A 21988-nucleotide genomic window follows, 5' to 3' on the forward strand; every position below is an offset into this window, starting at 1 on the left:
TAAGCCACCCCTAAGAAACCCTCAGTTTTGGGGTTATGCCCACTCACCTTAAAATTTAGCGGCTGTTTTGTGGAACAAAGACAGAATCGAGGCACAAAAGTAATTAGAGCAATTCCTAGCTGATCTCTACCACCATCTCTGCCAGAAAATCCTTTCCAGTCACTACTGAGGTGAGGTGAGGTTCCCTACCACACTCCAGCAGCTGAATGTGCTCTGTCAGTTTTAACAGAATTTACTTCCTTGAATCACCTCATAGGGAAATGCAAGGATGTTTACCTTGAAATATGACTTCAAATATGTTTTACTATAATCAGCTCCTATGTCAATATATTTTACATTTACATGTTAGACCTGCTAGCTCACTGTAAGCTGTGGAACACAATTTTGAAATCTACTGCTTGAGAAACATCAGTCTAGAGCTCAAGAACAGCGCCATGACACTCCACTTGGCTACAAAAACTGAGAATAACTTATGACTAGGAACCTTTTCTGGCCTGCAGCTATTATCATCTGATAAGTACTAAAATTTGGCTTCAGGGATAAAGCTATTCCTGCCAACATCTCTCACTCCTTCTTCTGATTTTTCTCCTGGGTTTAATTTTGGCTTTATTCTCACATTTTGCTTCTGGATTCTTTCACATCTGACATATTCTCATATCTTTGTTCAAAGCAGAACATAGAAGTGTCCTTCTCTTCCACAGATGAGCCTGCAATGAACTCATATATTTATTTCATCTATGATATTCTGCTCTTATTCTTCAGTTCTGCAAAGCAGTTCTGCTGAAGGGAGAGTTCAGACAGATTACTTCTGGCTTTCTGGAAAGCAACCTTTGTTCAGATCTCTCTCTTACCAGTGATCTCCAAAAGTACAATATAAAATGGTGTCACATGTGAGTTTACCCAGAGAATCCCAGAAACAGCAGCCTACATTTACTGAAAGTGGGTTACAATGGTGGTGGCACCAAGCTCTTCCCAGGAGTGGCCAATAATATAACATGGAGCAGCTACTACTGATTGAGCCTTGGGAGGTTCAGGTTGGACATTAGAAAAAAAACTTTTCAATGGAGAATAGTGCTGCACTGAAACAGATTATTTGAAGAAGCTATACCACTTCCCCAAATCCAAGGTCTCTAGTCCAACCTCCTTCCCAAAGTAGAGTCAGCAATGAGGTCAGGTCAGGCTGCTCATGGCTTTAACTAGCTGCAGCTTGAAAACCTCCAAACATGGGACACCCCAACCCATTTGTTCCCCTGCCACACTGCCTAGCTGCTATTGTGGGGAAAAAGCTCCTACTTATATCCAGTCTGATCCTCTCCTGTTTCAAATTATGTCTGTTGTCTCCATCTCTATGTCAAAGGACCTGGGGGTTCATTTAGGTTGCTGGCTCTTCCTTAGCTTAAATGGACCCTCAGGTCCTTCTTTGCAGGGCTCCTCTCCAGCCCTGCCAGCATCAGTCTGCATTGCTGCCAGGGCTCAGCTATCCCAGATCAGGACTCAACCTTTGTCCTGCCTGAATCTCATCAGGTTCCTGTCGGCCCTGTTGGCAGCTCTGTCCTCTTTCAAAACAAGCGGTCCCCACCATTTCATGTCATCTGTAAATTTGATGAGTCTGCCATCTGTTCCCTCCTCTAGGTCTCTATGGAGATGTTGAGTGGAACAGGTCCCAGGGTAAACCTCTGCAGTACCCCACTTATTACCCTCTCCAAGTAGGGCACAACCAATTAACCACAACAGTCTGAGGTGGGCCATCCAAACAGTTTTTTCTTCATCTAATTGTCCTCTCGTAATGTACAGAACTACATGCATGGATGCTGTGGAAAACTCTGTCAAATATCTTGCCCAAGTTGGAGAAGAACATCCAGTGCTCTCGTGCTGACTATTCTCAGTCACATTCCTGTCCTGTATGTTCTTGGTAATGGCTTCTAAGAGGACTCTGGTTTTCCCAGGGTCTGAAGTGAGGCTGGCTGACCTGTAACTCCCTGGATGGGATGTCTTTGCTCTTTGTGAAGGTGGGTGCAACATTGGTCTTTCTTCAGTCTTTGAGACATCCTTGATCTCCACAGCCAATTAAAGATGATAGACAGTGGCCTTGCAATGACAGTAGACACTTCAATGCTGATGGTACCAGACACTTCTCTCAACACTTTTGGTACCAGTTCAATAGACTTTTATGGGTCAAATTTTCTCAAATGATCCCTTAAACCTCCTTAACTCTTGGAGGTTTTCAGGACTCAGCTAAACAAACCATAGCTAAGCTGATTAGCATTTCAAAAAGGAGGTTGGACCAGGTGACCTCCAGACACCTGATATTTCTATGAACTAGCTCTTTGAGGAAAACCTCCATGGGTGGAGGTTTTTTTGTTTGCTCATTATTACTTCTCAGAAAAGACAGCATTGATTGCTTGGGCTTTCTATTGTACTGACTATGTTAAGAGCTTGTGCTTTAATACTAGAAGACTGCCTTCCCTGTGGCTTTGTCTTGTGAAATTGCTCCCATGAACAGAATTAGTACATAGCTGCAGTAAGGCACAGACGTATTTAAATATGCCCTGTCTCAAAACATAAAGAGCGTTATATGTGTCATGCTCATGAAGACACAGCCAAGAAGTTTAATAGACTGTTTAGAAGGACCTTCAGCAAACTACCATAACAGAAATTGTATCAAACAAAAACCATTAAAAATAAGGATTAATGTAAGCCAGTAATTCTATGTAATTATCTTCTCACTAGAAGGTGTTTGCTGCTTGGTGCTCTCAGGACTGCAGAACCATTGGGGAGAGGAAAAAAACTTGTGTGAACAAAAAGGTATGTTCTGCCAATGTAAGTTCAGACACTCTTTAAAAAATAATTTTTGAGACCACAGAGAGAAGCAGTCTGAGCTAATTATAAAACATGTGAAGAAATGGAGGGGAAAGTCCCATCCTAATGAACAACAAAGATGATGCAGAGTGCATCAGGTTAGAGTGCCTTGGCTTACACATTCCAGTAAGAGGATTCAGAAGTCAGTGGGTGTTAAGTTCTGCCAACCTAATTCTAGAACAAAAAAAAATCATCAACTGTAGCAAAAGAGAAAGTTTTCTTTAGAGAACTAAAAATCCTAATGGAAGTACGGAGCCCAAGGTAATGTTAGTTCTAAATTAGCCTTTATTTGGAGAGTCCTTAGGCCTAATTCTACTTCCTTATCATTAGACAATGTGCTACAGGGAGGAGACAGTCTTCAATGCCCTGCAGGCTTATTCTGAATAACCGCACACTTTACTTATTGGATAGATACCTGCTGAGCTTGTTATAGATAAGCCCTGAAATGTTTCTCAGACATCTCAGCATTATCCCAAGGTCAGCAAAGTTCATCTGAGGCAAATTCCTTAATGTCTAGGCTGAATTTGACTCATTATTTAAGATATTCTGGGATTTTTTTTTATTAGATGCTCATGTTTCTACAGAATTAGTAGTATATTAACCTTTCTGGAAGCAGTGACAAAGTTATCACATTCAGTCTGTGATTTTAATAACCTGCAGAATGAATGGTTCATTGACTGCATTTTAGTAACCAGTTCATGGAAGACTATGTTCTACTGTACACATGCAGATCCCATTCAGGTTAGAAGTATATTTAATTAGCAGCAGTGTAGCTGTCAGAGCCTGTTCCTACCAGCTTTGCTAAGCAGCAGCCAGTCCTTCCCGAGCAGTGTAGTTCCTGTATCTGTGGTGCTTACTCCTGGTTCAATGTTGACAGCATCACTACCTACAGCAAGAAAAGTATAGATAATTAAAAGGGCTCTTTCTTCATCTTTGTCTCCAAATGGATAGTATTAGACAGCAACAGAGGACCTTTCATATGTATAAATCCAGGTCAAATTCTTCCATATAACAAGACCTAAAATAATGTTGGCAATGTAATAAGAGGATTATCTCCCCCAGCAACCTCTGTATAAGCTTTTATGTGGAAATCAGAGGCCATGGACGTCTTTGTAGGGCCTCCTAACTGCATTGAAATATGATATTAACTTGCAGAGCTATTTAATATTTCAAAGCTACTTAAACTCATTTTAATTTCATCTTAATCCATAATTATACCATTTGATTCTTTCATGGAAAGATCTAGACCTGACATTTCAGATAAAGTTGCATTTAGCTTTTCAATATTATTCATACAGATTGCTTTTTCACTATGTGAGAAAAATCAGTACTAGACTGATATAAAGCACTAGACTGGCATGAGAAAATGTGTTTCAGTGAAATTCTTATATAGAAAGAGGTAGTAGGTTCACCTTTAAAAAGCTGTTTTGGTGATTCTCAGCATTGCCACCCATGCATGTTGGTATGAGTCTTAGTTTCATTTCCAATATTTGTTTTTAAGTGTCTGGAAAGAATTTATAACCTCCAAAAATGGCCCCAGATATCATTCCTGGAGGACAGGTATCTCCAAAAGACATTTAGAAGGACTTAATAAATATCCTGAGCAGTAAACTGTAGAATCAGCCAAAGGTAACAACAGGCAAGGGGAGGCTTCAGCAGATTACAGGCAATTTACACATGATGAATTTGATGGAGATTATATGACTCTAAGTATTTTGATATTAGCTGATTTCTTCTGTAGTCAGAAATTCCTTGGGCCAATGGCAGCAAAGAAACGTGTCTCTGTGCTGTGCCTAAGAAGCTGCAGAACAGTGGCTTTTTAAGCTACTAAAGCATGTTTCTTCCCAGTGATACTGAGAACCAAACTTGTAGAAACCAGAAAGGTTACCCATCAGGCTTGAGAGACCTTTCCCTTCGCAGTTTCTCCTCTAAAGGCGCTGTGGTGGTATGAGCTTGACAGGTTCAGCCTGCACAGCAGCTCCTGCAGCCTCCTGACCTTTTAACCGTGCTCCCCTCCTCTCCTTACATTCCCATGACATTGCAAACAGTGGGATCTTAGACACAGCTTTATATGAAACAGTGGTGCTTGTTTCACTAGCATAGACACTGTTTAACATGGAGTGAATACTTTTGCCAGACAAATAGGGAATGATGTGATATGCTGGTCCCCTTCGTACCAGCTTCGTTCCCCCTCATTACTCAGCTTCGTAGTGAGCATAAGATTTATTTTACATGGCAGTTTCTATTAAAGATAGACTTGTTCCCTTAGTGCTATAGTTTCCAACTCTGGATGTCAAGTTTAACCACTTCGGCACAGCTTGACTGACTTCAGCGAATGTTTCCTCAATATCCTCTAATCATTCCCGTACAATGCTAAGGCTTGGTCAGCCACTAAGGTCACACAATGTGCATCCTTCATCGTTCCCTTGATAGCCAGATATCTAGATAGAACAGTCTGATCACTGTTTTTGGTAACTGCAAAAAGCAGTGAAATCCTGGCTATGAACAGTGAGTATCTCCTGTAAGAAAGCGAAACTGTCTTCCATGTTAGTGTTCACCACTAGAATAAATAATTTAGCCCTGTCCTGAGGTGTGTAGCTAAACAAATCAGCAGAATTCAATATAACTGGAAAAACAGTAGTTGCTTCCAGGTTAGAATGAGCTATTTCCTACCTTTTGCTCTCCACAAGAGGCTCATTTTTTGCTGCCTTAAAAGCTGAGTACTTTCATTATATTTCTAGCCAGAGACTTATGGAGCTGAAAGAAAGTTTAGCATCTGTTGCATGTGTTATACACGAGCATCTATATTCATGTATTTAACCAAGGATATTCAGGTGGGATTTATAACCCACCAACAAGCAGGCATTTGGATTATAACAAAGAATTAATCCTACAGAGGCAGGAAAAGTGAAGAAGGGACATGAAGATAAGAGATTCAAAGACATCAATTCATTGGTTTATATAAGGTGCTTTAGAGAAAGATTGCTACTGATTTTTAATCAATAACCATCAGAAGAGCCTGATGGAAGCTTCTTTTCCTAAATAATTAGCATTTTAAAGTCACAGCTCTTATATCCAATAGATAACGAAAGAGGTATACAGAATAAATAGAAAAGGTTGTGCTGTCAAGCCATGGGATGTGTATACCAGACTGTTAGGTCCTTGTCCCAGATCTCACACAGATTCACTGAAAGCCTCTGTGCGAATTAGACAGCAGCTCAACTAGATGTCTTGTTTAACTCTTTGCTATGTATACTTTTTTTTTTTTACCACTATGAAGAAAACAAAAAGGCCAAGAATACAGAGAGGTTTGGTTCCAATAAGCCATCTAGGAGAAGGAAATACAGACCAGCAAATAGTTACAGAAAATGCATCTTGGAGGGTTACCTGAGGAGTACTGCCCATGATCAGACAGTGCTGTGGTGGGTGCCAGTGGATCCATGACCATCTGATCTCTGAAGGTAGCTCTTACAGTATTGAATTTAATGGCTTTGGCCAAAACAGAGCATACCTCCACTTCCCAGTATACAGTTACAGCAATAAATATAGGCCTCACAACTAAGACATGTCATGTGGGACATTTGCGTTTGTCAGGAGTTTTGGAATAACTCATTTTTTTCCCCTCAACACTGTCAAACCTAGCTGAGGTTCTGAACTAGTTCAAGTGCATCTGTGTTTCATCTCTCCAGGTGAACTGAGGCAGCTCTTATTTCATTTCATAATGCAGCTGACAGCTAGGTTTCCTGAACATAGTAACTGAGCTGCATCTACAGTAACATTTCTGATTCAATCATTATTTCCATCTATTTGACTAAATTTTCAGGCTTAATTGATTTCACTTGTGCCTTTCCCTATTTTCTGAAAATAAAATAAAATAAAATGAAACAAAGCCCCGTTTGCCACACAATCAACACTTTTCTTAGAAGACAGAATTTGCTTGGGAACCTTTACTTGCTGACTTTACACCAGCCTAGTCTCCAAAAGGGAAGCAGTTGCAGCCTTAAGGCATAGAGATGGAAGGATGGAGCATCTGTAGGCTGGAGAGCAGTCCCAACTGCTATTGCCAAGTTCATTTTCATCCTGGCATGCACTAAAGTCTGGATGGAGTCACCATGAGTGCAGCCACCTAGCACTAATTGATTGGTGCTCATCCAGTCCCTCCACTCCCATGGTTTTACATTTCTTCTCTTCTGTAGGGTCACTGATGTGGGGGCTTTAGTAGGTTGGGAGGAAGGAGAAGAATTCTTCACTCTGGCATCACTTCTGTGCTTGCCAGAAGTGATGGTGGCAAGTGCACGTTCTTCTGTCTTTTCTGCCCCTTCTTTCTCTTGAAAGTCATGTCCTGACTGGAAAGAAGAGTGAAAAAAGGTCTTGAAATTCTTCTAAGCTTTCAGAAGAAATAACACCACAGCAAGTTATCAAGTACAGCAATACCTCCGACATTTTATTTATAATAAAGAGAAAGCAAGCAGAGGGAGAGATCAGCAGCATAACAGAAGATTTTGGCTTCCAGCAAGTATTCTACGTTTAATGTCTGAGTGCCTGCCAGCTACACTGAAAAAAAGTAAATGACTCAATTTTTTTCCTGTCTCACATCATCTGTCCTTTGTTAGTCCTTTTTCAAACTTTATGAACTCATTGGGTTGTTAGTGTGCATTAGTGCGTTAGTGTGACATTTTCAACAAAACATCCTAGTCATCCAAGATCTAAATAGCTTCTTGGGAATTCAGAATCTTTGTTAAAATACAAGATGTTTTTCTTTATCAGCAGCAGGAGATACTATTCAACATGAGGCCCCCCCTAAAGGAGAAAAGGAAGAAAAAAACTGCAGACAGAACAAACAACATTCGAGTTGCTGCTGACATCAGTGAGCAAGAGAGGCTTTGTTCTCTGCAAGTGTGCTGCAATTAATTTTTCCTTTGCAATCTAGACATTAGTGCACGTGCCACATGCTTCAACCTCACCCACAGCACTCAAGCCTATGAAGCATATATAACAGCTCAGGCTAAAGATAAATTCCAAGACTGGCCGAATTTTTCTTGATTTGTCCAAAGGCACTCTTCCACAGCTCTTTAGGTTTTAGGTAATGATGAAGTATTTCTTCCTACTGTTCAGCGCATGGTTCAGGCTAAGCAGAACATATCCCAACAAGCAAGGCTGAGCTGTGTCTTCATTTGGCCACCTGATATCTTGGGAGTGCAGGCTGTGCACACGCTGGGGACATGGCCAGTATATATTCCCAGGGAAATGATTAATTTCAGCTGAAATAGACGGGCTTTGCCCAGTAGATTCTGATGAAGCTATTTCATTGAGTCTGCCATTGTCCTCCTATAATTAAGAAGAAAAAAAACCCGAGCTTAGAAGGGTTTGTGTTAGTCTGAATTACACTGCAGTGAACTCAAAGCTCACTTGAAACGGACTTCACAACACGACACAAAGACTGGTTGGCTTTGCAACAAGCACCTCTTCTGGAGGAGACCTAACTGCTTGGTATTGCTTGGTATTGTTTTCCTCCTTTCTCAGTGTGTATTGGTTTTGATCTTTGAGATAGCCTCACAGGTTGGTTGTGGCTCATGTCTATGTTATATTTTTCCATCTTCTGAAGATGGGACAGTTGTTACTTGGCCCTTGTTGCGAGTTAAAGAAATGCTAAGTTTATCTGTACTTTAGCAGCCTGTGCCAAGAGCTGGAAACTCCTTGGCTGTCTTATTCATCTGCACAAAGGCAAATCAGACTCCTACACAACACAGCTGCATCAAATTGGCAGGATGTGTTTTCCCCTCCTCCTCTACTCATAACGCAGATAAAACTGTTTTCAGACATGGATCTAGGAAGACTCACAAAAAAACCTGCCCACAGTCTATAGTATCAAGTCAATTTACACTAACAGCTGAGGGTTCGAGATTCCTTATCCAGAGCTGGGTGTGTCCCAAACTTGCACACCGAATTAGCAGCACTTCAAACATACGGACTGATGTACCTCTGCCATAAAGTTACTTGATGCTGAAGTCTGAGTGGACATTTACAGATGCATAATTCAGAATTTTCCCTCTTAGTCTTTATTAAAAGGAGGAAAGAAGTGTTAGAAAAGCATATACTTTGCCATAAAATATGTACCTGAACTTGCATGAAATACTGATTAAGTGTAGATTTATGTATTCCAAAATCTCTTGCTTTCCCCAAAATACAAAAGACCCAGGAACAGCACATGGGGCTCATTACAGTGCAGTTGCATTTTCAGGTTACATCCCTTCTGAACAGATCCCAGTTTTAAGACTGATCTGAAAAGCTCAGCATAAAGAGTCACTGCGAGGGTTTCCTCAAGCAAAACCCCTCATCAGTTCCCAGGGCCAAATTCACCCCTGTGCTGGAGTGAAGCTGGTTCTGAGTAAGCAGCTGAGCCGTATTTCAGCCAATTTTGTGCTTGAGTCTGTGTGCTTACTCAGTGTTCTGGTTCGCTGAAGCCTTTAACCACACTTCATTGCAGTGTCGCAGTGGCAGCTGAAATGCTTTATAAGCGCCAGCATCGATTTAGGTGATGCCTTGTGGTAGGGGCCTTTCTGAACCTCACCCTTCCCAACCCGCTTTGCAGGCAGCAGCTGCCGCACGGGCGCTGGTACCTCTGCCTGGCTGCAGCGGCACCTTGCTCAGAGCAGTCCCCAGTTACGGCAGTGTGGATTATCATACTCCATATGAGCAAGAAAGAGCCAGAACAGGTGGCAGTTTTACTTACAAGGCAGCTTGTCCTATCCTTGCTTTCCCCTGGGCTGACAGAAAGTGCTTCTTTTTGCAGATTTTCTCTGGGAACCAGTCTTTCACACTTCTTGCTGGTAGCCCTGTCCTCTCCCTCCAGGCATATTACTAGCTTTATGCTTTGTTCTAGACTTTCACAACATTCATATTTCATGAGTAGTAATAAAGAAGACCCAAGCACTGGCTTCCGGGGAAGAGTACGCTATTGAAAAATATTAAGTTAAATAGACTCGGTACTCAGAGGCAAACATACTGAACTCTCTCCGTGGCATAACACAGTGGAAGGGACTTATTGGGCAGCAGGCTTGCTCCAGCTCCAGCACATGGGATTTTAAGTTAAACAATTTTATTCATACCCAAATTGACTAGTGTATCCCAAATTGGCTGCCTGCCAATTTTGCTGACATTTTGGATTTGCAATATCTTAATCTAGAGTCATTACAGTAATTAGGAGGCAGCCTGAATATAGGAACAGGCCCTTTCCCGAAAAGTTTTCTTCAGGATTTCAGCATAAAAATACAGCCATATTACTTGAAGGCTGACCTGAAAAGGCAATTTGGATGCACGTGCTAACCTTGCTTACACAATCCATAAGGAATGCACAGGAGTGCTTGGTATTTGCACTTAGTCTTAAAGCAAAGCCTACGCCAGGAAGTCTCTATTTCTGGACCATTTGTCTGAGGACATTCATGATATTATACACCATTTTCCTGAAAAGTGAGCTCATTTTCTAAACAACAATGAGACAAAGATTTATAGACAAATAGCTGCATTGTAGATGAGTCAAGCGTGCACAAGAGGTTCTGGCAAGTTAGAGTAGAAAAAACTACCTGTTTGATGGTGTGAGAAAGGTCTAAGCACAAAGGCTTTCCTTTCCTGAGTTTCCAATGTCTTAAACTTAAAGTCACATCCTTTTTTGTCCTGGACATAAGCACGCATACATAGTGCATCTCATTAAATAAAAATTCATTATGGAATGGGAAAACATTTAGAGTTAATTCATGACCTCAGTGAACTTGTGCCAGCAGACGTGAGAGAGCTGCTAATGTTTATGCAGAATGACATGATTTTCTATATTCAGCTCTGTCTCTCTAGGCTCACATGGCTCTACAGGCCATCATTAGTTATCCAGTTCACTTTTTGCTTTCATTTTCAAGCCAGACTGGAGCAGCCTTGAGGAATCCTAAGCTTTCTTTAAAAATATCTTGTCATTTTGAGGCTTCAGTGGATTGAGGAGAAGTAAATAATGGACTAGTCATTTAGTCAGCTCAGCATAACCCAATTTAGTGGAAAATGGCAGACACCTATGCTCATATTTCGAAGTCTCCTTGATTGCAAGGTTAAGCTGCTGAAGAGGCCTGCCTAGCCATGGCTGCCGACAGGAAGCTGATGAGGTATACACAGCGAAAAGGTAGATGTGAGACTTTAAATACAACCTCTATATGGATTTCTGGCTGAGACAGTAAGTTTGATATAGTTGCAGCAAATGGTGCATCTCCAGCACTGTCTGAAAAACATTGTTTCTCCCAGTGACAAGCAGTTGTCTTTTGAGCTGAAGAGATTAAAAATGTCAGAAAAGCGAACAGGTTACAGGAAGAAAATATATTATTTGGAAGGAAAACCATGACCAGAATTTGGTTTTGTTTTAGTTTTTTCCCTGCCAGCACAGTATTATCTCCTTTTGCAGCTGGTTGTCATGTCCTTGCAATTCTAATTTCAGGTTGAGGCTCTGTTCTGGAAGAAAGCAGGGCAGATGGAAAAAAAACAAACCAAACCAAAACAAAAGATCTTACAGAATCAAGCACAGTGTTTCTGACTCTAACGAAGCATTCACCAAGCAATGCTTCCAAGGGGGCACTAAAGGACAAATTGCTTCTAGCTTATAGATCAGTTGAGTGGTAAAGAAAGAGTATGAGAAAGAATGGCATTGCTATAGAGCTGGGAACAATAAGATGGCTACAGCCTTTCAGAAACACAGAGGCGCTGAGGGAGCCATGTAGAGTGTAATTCGTGTGGTAAAAATGGCCTTTCTGCCCATCGTTACTGCCTGACCTCCAGCTGTACCCTGTACCATGCTTTCTTTCACTGCTGCTGGACAAAATGCTGGATAGGGGCCAAGGTGGACACATTTCTTGTTTTGTTATGGAGCATAAATGACAGTCTAAGTGCTCTGGAAGCCAGGACAAGAGCAGCTGCCTGGGAAGGGCAAGACAAATGAGGCGATTGTCTGGGCCATAAGCTCTGCTTTGTGCCTCGGAGTCAATAGGCCACCAGCCAGAAAAGCATAACGGTGGAGGGTGGGACTCGCAGGAGGCATCCAGAGGGCAGCCCATCCTTAGATGTTGCTCCCTGCACACTCCGTGTAACGCACATATCTCGAAGGAGGGCAGACTTATCTCCACAGGTGCATGTCCCCTGGGAAATGCTCAGGCAGCAAGCATATATATATGTATGTATATGGTGGTTCCCTTCCCCTTGTGACTGGTTTCTTCCTAAGATCCTGGCTCCTGAGTCTCACTTATTTATGACCAAACATGGCAGGAAGGGTGAGTTTTAAAAGCCCAGCTGCTAGAGGAAGGACAGCAGGTGGCTGAAATGCAAGTGGAAGAGCCAAGCTTGATGACTTCATAGAAATCTGATGATTTGGGATGAAAAGGCTGGGTATGTTTTATGAGGTATGACAGGAGGTCATGGGTTCAAATCAAGAGAAGAGGTTTCCAGGCCTTTAAAGAAGTGCTCAAGAGCTGAATTGCAGTCATGGCCCCTTTTACTGGACTAAGCTTCATGTGAGACACAACAGGATGTGGTTACAGATGGATTCTCCTCTCACTCTTGCTCAGCATCTTGGTAACTCCACTGACTTCCTTCAGTACATCCAAAATACTTCAGTGCAAACCAGAAAATAACTTTGTCTTTTGGCTCTAAAATCTGCTGACATTTGGTTGAACAAAGCTTTAGCTGAGAAACAAAGATTAAAAGATTCAGCTAATAACTATGTAGATTTATTATTTTATTAATATGATGCATGCATCTCAATTACCTTTTATGGATCAGAAATGGGGGATCAGAGTTTGGGATGACATAAAGCAGACAGACTTTCTTCCTCTTTCGTTTTAATGTGTAATTTGATTTGGTGCAGACTATGTGTCTTTCTGACATAGGAAACAGGAACTGAAAACATGCCTCTGTATTTATTACTTTGGAAGATACTTATTAGTACAAGACTGTCTTATGGTATTGGCTGGCCTTCCCCCCAAAGATAGGTGACCATTTCACACAATACTATGGCAGGCCTGGTTGGGGTCTTGAGCCCTTTGCTTGCTCACCCAGATGCAACATCAATAACTTCTCAAAACCACCTTCCCTCCCCACACACGTACTGTGCACATACATGCACACGCATGTGCTCTGCTAAGCTCCTGGCTGCGGAGGGCAGCAGGAGTCAGAGAGGGTATGAAGTTCATCAGCAGCTTCACTATTTAAATCTCATATCCCAAACAGTATATAACAGCAGTATAAAACCCCACAGCAGATAAGCTGAAGATACTTGTATCTATGGATTTCTGGTTTATTTTAACACAGAGAGCAACAACGAGTAGCATAGAGAAAGTGCATTTATCTCTGCAGTCCACATGAAGTGGGGGCTGGAGAGAAACTCTTGTTTCCTGCCTGTAGCCTGTGCTGTGAATTGTCCTCCTTACTTCTAATGTGAACTGTGGGAGACATCCTCTTTTTAATCTCATAATTACTGTGCTGATGGTTGTTTGCTGGATAACAGAGTAGTGTTAAATTTTAGCAAACAGCTGTATTCTATAAAATAAAACTAGCTGTAGATAGATGGTTTGTAAATGAAGACTGGGCAGACATAAGATGGAAAATTTTAGACGAATATGTGTGCATATATATGTCTATGTAAAATTTAGCTATTTGTATGTATAAATGCACATTTTTTATTATGTAGCCATGTAAACCTGGAATGGATTTAATTTTTAGTTTGGAAAGCTTTATGGGTTATTTTTTTCTTATTGCTGCTTTTTTATATCACTGTCCTCTTCCCTGTGTCCCAAGAGAAAAGCCAGCTACATACACAAACTGGATCCCAGCTGAGTACTGGACTGGGGGAACCATTGGGTACTTAAGCTACATAAAGCACATCACTTACTTACATCATTGATCCTCTACAAAGTTTATTTCAAGTGAGCCAAAACATTTCATTTATCAAGTCAAAATTAGACCAAAAGTAACTGGCAATAAGAAACTGTCTGACAGCTTGTTCTGCTACAGCTCAGGTGCAATGTGGGAGAAAGCTGGAATAACATAGGGAGAGAAATCAAGAGGGCTTTATGGGGAGGGGCAGGGGGATTTCCAGTGTCTTTCCTGAAAATGTGATTGTGATCTCTCTCCCTCCTCCATGTTTTTGTCTTTTTCCCCAAGGAAGAGAGGAGGGAGGACATAGGTTTGCCCAGAACCTCTTGGAGCCCCTGCGGGGTCAGGCCACCTCGTGGGTTTCCAGGGGCTGCCCTGCAAGGAGCCCGCTCCCTCTCACGGACAGTGCCTGGTAGCATGTGCCACGAGCTCTGTTGGTGCTCAGCTCGCGCTGCGTGTTAGCGGCGAGGCCAGCCCGGCCACTGGAGCTGCTTCCTGCCCTGCCTAGTGGAGGGACAAGCCCTTGTCCCCATAAGCGCCTGAGTGCTGGTGGAGGGGCCAAGGGGGCCTCGATAGGCAGCGGAGAGCAAAGGGGTCTTGAGGACAAGGGAAAGCAAAGGCTGAAGAACGGGTGAAAAAAAGGAGTGAAGAAAATGGGACAGGGAGGGGTGCATTGCATGGACACTGTACACTGGGAAGAGGGGCTGAACCAAAGGGAAAGACTAATCAGGAAATGAATGACATTTTAAAAGAAAAGAGAAGGAACAGGGGACAAGAACATGGCACAAAAAAGGAAAAAAAAAAAAGACTTTGAAAATGAGAGTTCTGCTGGTTCTTCAAGGAAATCAAACCTGAGTATTTTAAAGTTTGGAAAGTTTTGCCAAAATAGTCATTTCCTTGTACCTAGATCAACAAAATCTGTTGCACAGTGGATAGCCTAGGATTGTGCTCTTCTTTGTTTCTTAGGGTTTGTAAAGGACATGAATGCGAGTACGTGATAATGCTGAGCAATGTAAACTGGTCTTCAGTATGGAATTACTTATTCTTTAGACAAAGGGCCAGATTTTGAAGTATTTGGCATCCACAGACAAAGGTATGATAGTTAAAAATAAAAATTTCTCAATATCTTCAGTATGGATGCTATGAACACATATATTTACTTGAAGTACGTATACTTATATAATGTAATTTTCCCTGTGAAAAATCGTTTTCAGGGATACCACTGAGTAAAACTTCTGTATGCAGCTTACTCAGCAAATTTGGCCTGTCCCTGGAAATGAAGACAAGGCAGACCAGAAGCAGCACTTGTGAGGAAATTAAGAGGGGTCAGCAGCTGAACTCCCAAAGCAAAGCTGCCTCCAGCTTTCACAAGGGGGTCACTGAGAAATGATTGTTAGCTCTTTCCAACCACATAGCTCCAGTGTGGGAACATATCATTATTATTTCAAAGCTGGGAAAATCAGGCCACAGAGAGGTCAACATGATTCCTCCAAGGACAGATAGTGAGTCAGAGGTGGCCCCACATGGAGTGTTGTTGTTCAGATTTCCAGGCCAGGGTCACAGCTATTGGGTGTGCTGACTCCCTTGCCAGTGCCAGATGATGAGCACTGCTCATTATTTACTCCTTGTGGAATTTCCACTTGCACTTCTGATAATGGACTTCAGAGATGTGGAGCTGGGCTCAGGCATAGCAATACCCAACCAGCGCTAAGCGTAAGGGAGCTGCGGAGCAATTTGTGCTTAGGCAAGAGTAGGCGTATACAGAAGCATGGCTGCATGCATTTAGGCAGTTTTAGGGCAAAACCAGGGTGCCACGGAGTTCACAGCCTTCCAGCTCAGGCGGCATCTGTGCAAAGGTCTTGCAAAAGTAGTTGGGAATTTAGAAGCTGAAAGCTGGGCTGAAACAGAATACTGGCCTTAAATCCTTTATAAAATTTAGCCCTCGAATCTCCATCTCTGTTTCTGTTTTTCTGTAATAAACTTGCACTTCAGTCTGCACTGATTTGAGTGGTAAACTAACAACAGAAGGTCTCAAAATCTTCTTGCCTATCTGGTGCCAAGATTTTCATCAGAAAGGAGTTCGTAGTGCAGGCAGCTTATACACTCTCCTGTGCTCTAATAATTAATCTTTTACCTGCTGCACAAGACGTTCGGCTGCTGAGACAGTGGTTTGGCAGGCTGAGGGTTGTGCACAGTGGCCCACTGCAAAATGTTATTTCTGTCACCTAAGTGTAGGTATTTCCCAGATGAATTCTAATTTTTGATAGTTCTTTTCCCTTTTTGTATTGACTGGAAAGTCACTGATTTTTATGTCATTGGTGAACATGCACACCTCCTTATGCAAAAAGTTGGCCTGCTGCACTGAAAAGGCTTTGGCTGCATCTTAGAAGGATGCATTTTCTTTTCACTTGAAGCTAGTCTAGTAAACTGGAGTTTATAAATAGGCACAAAGGTCTGGGCATTTGTACAAATGCAAACAAAAGGCCGTGGAATCACAAGCCTTTCATTGTAATTTCATGCCAGAATGAAAACTCTTGTTTTAAAGAAATATCTGCATAATGTTACCTGTTAGTTAATTTGCCCTGGAAGATTCTGGGGTGAGGGGTGCCTCCTCAGCGGTGGTAGCCAGTGTGCCATGCTGAGAGGTTGGTACGCCAGCCCTGCAAAGCTGCTGGCGTTGCAGCAGGATGCTGAAGGGAATGCACAAGGACTGACTTAGAACATGTGTATGCGGAACTGTTTTTTATCGTCACGAATGCACAGGTCAGTACCCACGTGTATAGGAGCAGTAAGAATGTTGTGCAGCTTGGTTGTGGAAACAAATGTTTTTTTTCCTTCTACTTCTTCCCTAGACCTGAAGGAGGAACCTATGAAACACTTGCTTTTGTCTTCCTCTCTCCCCTCCCCCCCAACATAATAGCAAGTCTTTTCCATTTGCTTGTCCATTTGTCAGCCTTCTCCAACCAGGCTACTCTTGCAATTTCACTTTCTGTTTGACCTTTGGTTAGGCTCTGTGTTAAACCTTCCAGCCTCAAGGTGGAAGTTTCTCATTTGCACCCACAACTGCATGGCCACGAAACACAGCCGGTGCATTGGGTTTTCCAGCAGACTTACAGCAGAGCTGGAAAACAGCCTCCGGCTTGCGAATCTGCTTTTGACTTTCTTTGTTTTCAGACACATTGCAGACTTTTCACATCATACTCTTATCAGTGTTATTGTGGCTCAAATGGGAAGGTACATACCAGAGGCGAGGGAGGGTAACTCCGTGGGGGAGTCTCCTCGCTGCTGGCATCAATGGTGAAGAATTTTCAGGGAATGACCTTGGAGTTTCTGCCTCTTGGAAACCATGGCAACCAGCATTTGTTCTTGTAAAACAATTTCTTGTCTCTCACTAAGCAATTACATGCCTCCCGCGAACTCTGAGATGGGATCGCTCTATGAAGGAAAAAAAAAAAAAAGAATTGTCAAAAAGAAAGCTGGAGCTGATCACTGGGGATCCCGGCATCAGAGAATTTTTTTGAATGAGGTCATCTACAGCTGAACAACAAGCCCAAGAGCAGCATGCATGTGACGGTCCATCCCTGTTTCTGGGTTAGCATAATTAAGTCTTAAATAAATGTAGACGTCTTTACCCGTTCTTCAGGTAATTGGCCTGCGCGATCCTGACCGCAGCGTGCTAGAAGTCCTGTGTGCCATCCATGCAAAACCTCCCCTCACCAGACGCACGTGGGGACAGGGAAATTTCTCCCATCTGACCATGCAGCTGGAAGCAGCCTGCATCAAAAAACTGCTAAAAGCATGGCAGCGCCCGAGCCTGTCAGTGCGCCATGATGCGTATTGTTTGCGGAACGGCACTGGGGGCGGAAAAGGCACAGGCGTGCCTCCGTCTCTGCCGTCACGCCTTTAATCTGAAAAGAAATGGTGCAGATGTGGAAAATTGCATATTTTAAGCCTGCAATCCAGAGGCAACGAAGCCTGAGGGGGATCCAGCTGTTTCTGCCTGTGAATATTCCCCCTCCCGCAGCAACCTTCCACCCTCTGGGGGGATTTGGCCAGCTTTGAGCAAGGAGATAGAAACCTCAGAGCAGTTTGTGTTCCTCCAGACACAGCAAATACCCTGCTTCCCCCTGCTCCCCTCCCCTCCAAAAATAAATAAATAAATAAAAATAGAGGACTAGGATATGAACAGAAAGAAGATGTGGAAATGCATCACGCAAACGCAGGGGCTGCTTCTGGGCTTGTCAACAGGCTTCGCTGCGGGGAGGAGGACATCGTGGTCCCAGTGAGACCCGCATGTCTCCGTCAGAGGCTCCTGCCGCACAAGTGGCAGCAGTGGGGGCCCACGAGCCAGTGCGCTCGCTCCTTGCTCTTCAAATCAAGATCTTCAAATTATTTCAGTTCAGACCTAAGTTAAAAACATCTAAATGAGAAAAAGGATGATGTAGGTACTGGGAGAGAAAAAAAGATCTACCTATTTTGTATAATGCTGCTGCACCCAAATCTTGAGTGAGATCCTAAACAAACACAAATTTTCACAAGACTTTTTTTAAATATAGATGTCTGTTTTGAGTTGTTTTTAAATCAGCTTTCTGTTTCTGAACCTTAGCCCAAGTTAGGTTTTCAGTCCTTTCCATGCACTATGTGAACTTAACAGTTCTGTAAAGAAACCAACCAACCGCGTGACTCCTCAGTATTGGGGACCGGTGGGTCACTCCCAGCTTCGGCCCCCAGCTGCAGCACGGCTGTTTCTCACGGAGGTGGTCCTCCTTTCCAGCTGCTATGGGCATCCCTCCAGGAGCAGGGACTGCGTCCAGCCCCATCCTCGGTGCTCCCGTGCGGATGGGCAGGCTCCCCCAGTGACGCCAACACTGCTCCTGGTGATGGTGGCCTTCCGCTTCGTATGAAGCATTTAATTACTTACTGAGTGAAGCACCCAAGCAGTTCCGTCAGCAAGTAGCGTGCAAGAAGGTGAAGGTTCCCATCCCAGCACCAACCAATGCTGCAGTGATTTAACCACCAAATTTCTATGGCAATTCCCTGGATTGGGGGAATGTGCCAAACACTGGTTACTCACATCCAAGGCAGGTGCAGCCCTTACGTGGTTACTTGGCAAGAGGAACCGTTTCACTGGCGAAGTGCCTGTGGTCCACCAGCCCCAAGTTCAACCCCTTTATGCAAACAGCATGGGATGAGCAGAAATACATTTTCGTGATAATGAAACTGTTCGTTCTGCCCCACAGCTCAGCAGAACAACTTTCACAGCGCAGTTACCACAGCTACTTTAAGAGCTATAGCAGCAGACAGTGCAAAGACCATGACGTTAAAACAGAGGGGAAGTTTCTCTGCATTTTAAAGCATTCTGAAAGTAACCGAGTGACATGAAATCAGCAAAATGCAGAATAAGGGGGAACACTGCAGCTGCAGAGCAAAGGAAGGGAGTGAGAGCATGAAGATCCTACAATCTGACTTGAGCAGGATGGAAGAGCAATGAGGGTAGAGAGAGGCAGTCTCATTTGCACATGACATTACTAACCACTTGTGATCGGTGGTGTTTCAAGACGCACAAATGCCTGGAATAATTAGGTCAGTCGTATCTGCAGGCAGAGACAGCCGGATCAGGCTCTGCCACACTGTAATTTTCACCAAGAAACTGTGGCTGTCACAACAGCAGCGTCAGGAAAGGTTTCAAAAAATTATGCACCTGGGGAGACACCAAAAATACCCCTGTGCCATCAGCCTGAGGGGGATGTAAGAGCTACCTGCATCCAGTTGAATCAGGGAAGCCCTTGCTCACACGCAGATGGCTTGCATGAGAGCCAGAGGCCAGCATGAGTAAGCAGGGGAGATCAAACACTCCGACCCTCTTTAAACACAAACTTAATTCTCCATACAGCAGTACAGACAGGTCCATGCAACACAGCATGTGCTTAAGCCTAAGCTCAGGCTTGAGGATTGCTGCAGGCAGGGAAGGGCTGGGGGATTTGCAGCCTGAATACTAAGTAGTTTCTGCATCTCCACAAAGCCAAAATATTATCTTATGCACAAGGGGAATTCCATGGTTAACGTAAATAAAATTGTTTGTCATGGTATGCGAAACAGTAGGTGTGTCGGGCCTGATTTTCCACTGGTTTCTGCCAGCACAGACTAGCAAAAGCTGCGCTATTGCTGGTGCAAAACCGGCCGACGCATGGGGGAAGTCCAAGCTCCTGCAACACTGGCTGGGGCATCTGCAGCTGTGCATGAACCGTCGCGAGACCCCAGCCGTTCAGCAGCCAGGTTTTCAGCATGAGTGAGAAATCAGACCCCTGGAAGAAGACAGCAAGTGTGTTTTCTGCAGGGATTTCAAAACATAGCAGCAGTAGCTCATTTTTAAGTCGTCCTGCCAAGCCTACAACCTTCTCACCATGGTCTTCACTCCAGAAAAAGCAGGAGGTAATACTCTCCTCCTGGGTGGCCCTCTGCTTTTTTCCCCATCACAAACAGACCCCCGCCAGCCAGAGCTCATCTATTCATCTATTTCTTGCTTTTTTTCAACTAGGTGGTTGGCAGGTCACTATGGGAGCAGGAGAAAGCTTCCCCAGGTGCAAGTGCGTGGATATGCACCCTGGCTTGTAGGCGTTCCTCAAAGGGGCCCCCTGTTGCAGCGAAGATTTGCTGAAGCAACTCTCTTTCCTCCCCCAGTGTGCATTAGAGGCCACATCATTTATTTTTCATTTGATTTAAAGTGAAATGCAAGGAGACTTGCTTGCTAGCAGCAGCGCAAGACTACAGTAGAAGTGGAATTTAGATGACATTTGATAGGCAAAAAAGTACATTTTTTTTGTAGAAAGGCAGTCAGAGATTTTTATGCATATAGATAGAATACCTTCTCTCTTCAGATGCAAACTATTCTGAAGAAGCTTTAGACTGTTTATTACAATAACATTTTTGTAATACTCAAAATAATTAGGTTTTTGCCTTCAGTCATTTGTAATATTTTCTATAGTTTGATGTAATTTTTTTCTTACCTATCACAAAAATGTTAGCAAAGAGCAAAGAGCCAAATACAGGGGCTTATACTACAAATGGAAATAAATCAATAATATGGCATAGAAAATAACTCAGGAAATAGCAGTTATTGAAATGATAGTAGTTGATTATCTGAGACACTTACCAGCCTTTTAAATTCAATCTCTCTAAATCTGAAAAGAAAGAGAGCTATCGAATTTCAATATATATTGTGCATACTGTAAAACCCAGAGGATTTGTAATATAGCAACACCTCCTAACAGCTGAAAACTGTGATAGATAAGAGATATCAAATAACTTTACTCGCTAAAGAAATTATGTTATATATACAACAGTCCTGGTTAGCAGGCAAAATACTAACATACGGAGGAGGTATGATAAGGCTTACGTCTTGAGATCATAACACACAAGAAAGTACCAGCAAAATGGAGCACAGCAGCTGCTGACAGAACTATACTGCATTTTTGGACACGAACCAAAGGGACGTTTTAGAAGGGAGACCATCAAGGCCGGAACCACAAACTGGACTTAATGCTGCCAGGCGCTCAAAGTGAGCTGGGACATCTCGTACTATGAGCAGTGATCCCAGAAAACAGCTTTCACTTTTGCTTAAGGGGTGGCATGTACAGTCCTATCTGGTCCCCTCTCTTGGAATAGCCTCGGAGGAAGAGTTTCCTGAATTTCTTCCCATGACAGTTGAATGTTCCCTTGGATAAGCCCTGGGAGCCTCAGAGACTCTTCGTCAAGCTTGCTGTCTTGGACTGAAGAAGCACAGGCTTCTTTCAGGCTTTAGCAATTCACAATGCCTTTTATTTCCCCTTTCCAAGCCTGTGCGTTCCCACTTCAGACGATCTGCCCCGAACAGTCACCTTTTTGGCTGAAATGCCAGTTAGGCACCTGGCGAGGAAGGCTACCCCAATGCAACGCTCTTTGGTGCCCTCTTTGGGACTGAGCATTGCAAAGCTGCTGGAGACACCAGGTGCTGGAGCCTCCTCCGGGAGCAGGGGCGAGGCATTGTCTACCCACAGCAGAAAGTGCCAGGGGAGGTCGGAGGTGAAGGAAGATGGAGAAAGAGGGGTTTGTTTCTCTATTTCAGTGGGGCTTTATATTGAGGGCTTGCACATTAAAGCTGGATGGCTTTAGGGGCCATGCGCTGTCCATCTGTACCAGCAATAGGTGAAACTGCAGCACTGTTTTCCACTTGCAGTACCTGACGAATTGC

The 21988-nt window shown here is 43.2% G+C and overlaps 1 long non-coding RNA gene across 1 annotated transcript; it reads right to left on the minus strand.

The window, feature by feature from the left end:
- Positions 1–7917: 7917 nt before the first annotated feature.
- LOC134153981 (uncharacterized) lies at positions 7918–17554 on the minus strand. The gene is made up of 3 exons (XR_009961288.1): positions 17391–17554; positions 17001–17193; positions 7918–8187 (listed from the first exon to the last, which is right to left on the minus strand). It is a non-coding gene; the product is annotated as an uncharacterized LOC134153981 (long non-coding RNA).
- Positions 17555–21988: the final 4434 nt, after the last annotated feature.

Source organism: Rhea pennata, chromosome Z, assembly GCF_028389875.1.
Source record: "Rhea pennata isolate bPtePen1 chromosome Z, bPtePen1.pri, whole genome shotgun sequence".
NCBI classification, from domain to species: Eukaryota; Metazoa; Chordata; class Aves; order Rheiformes; family Rheidae; genus Rhea; species Rhea pennata.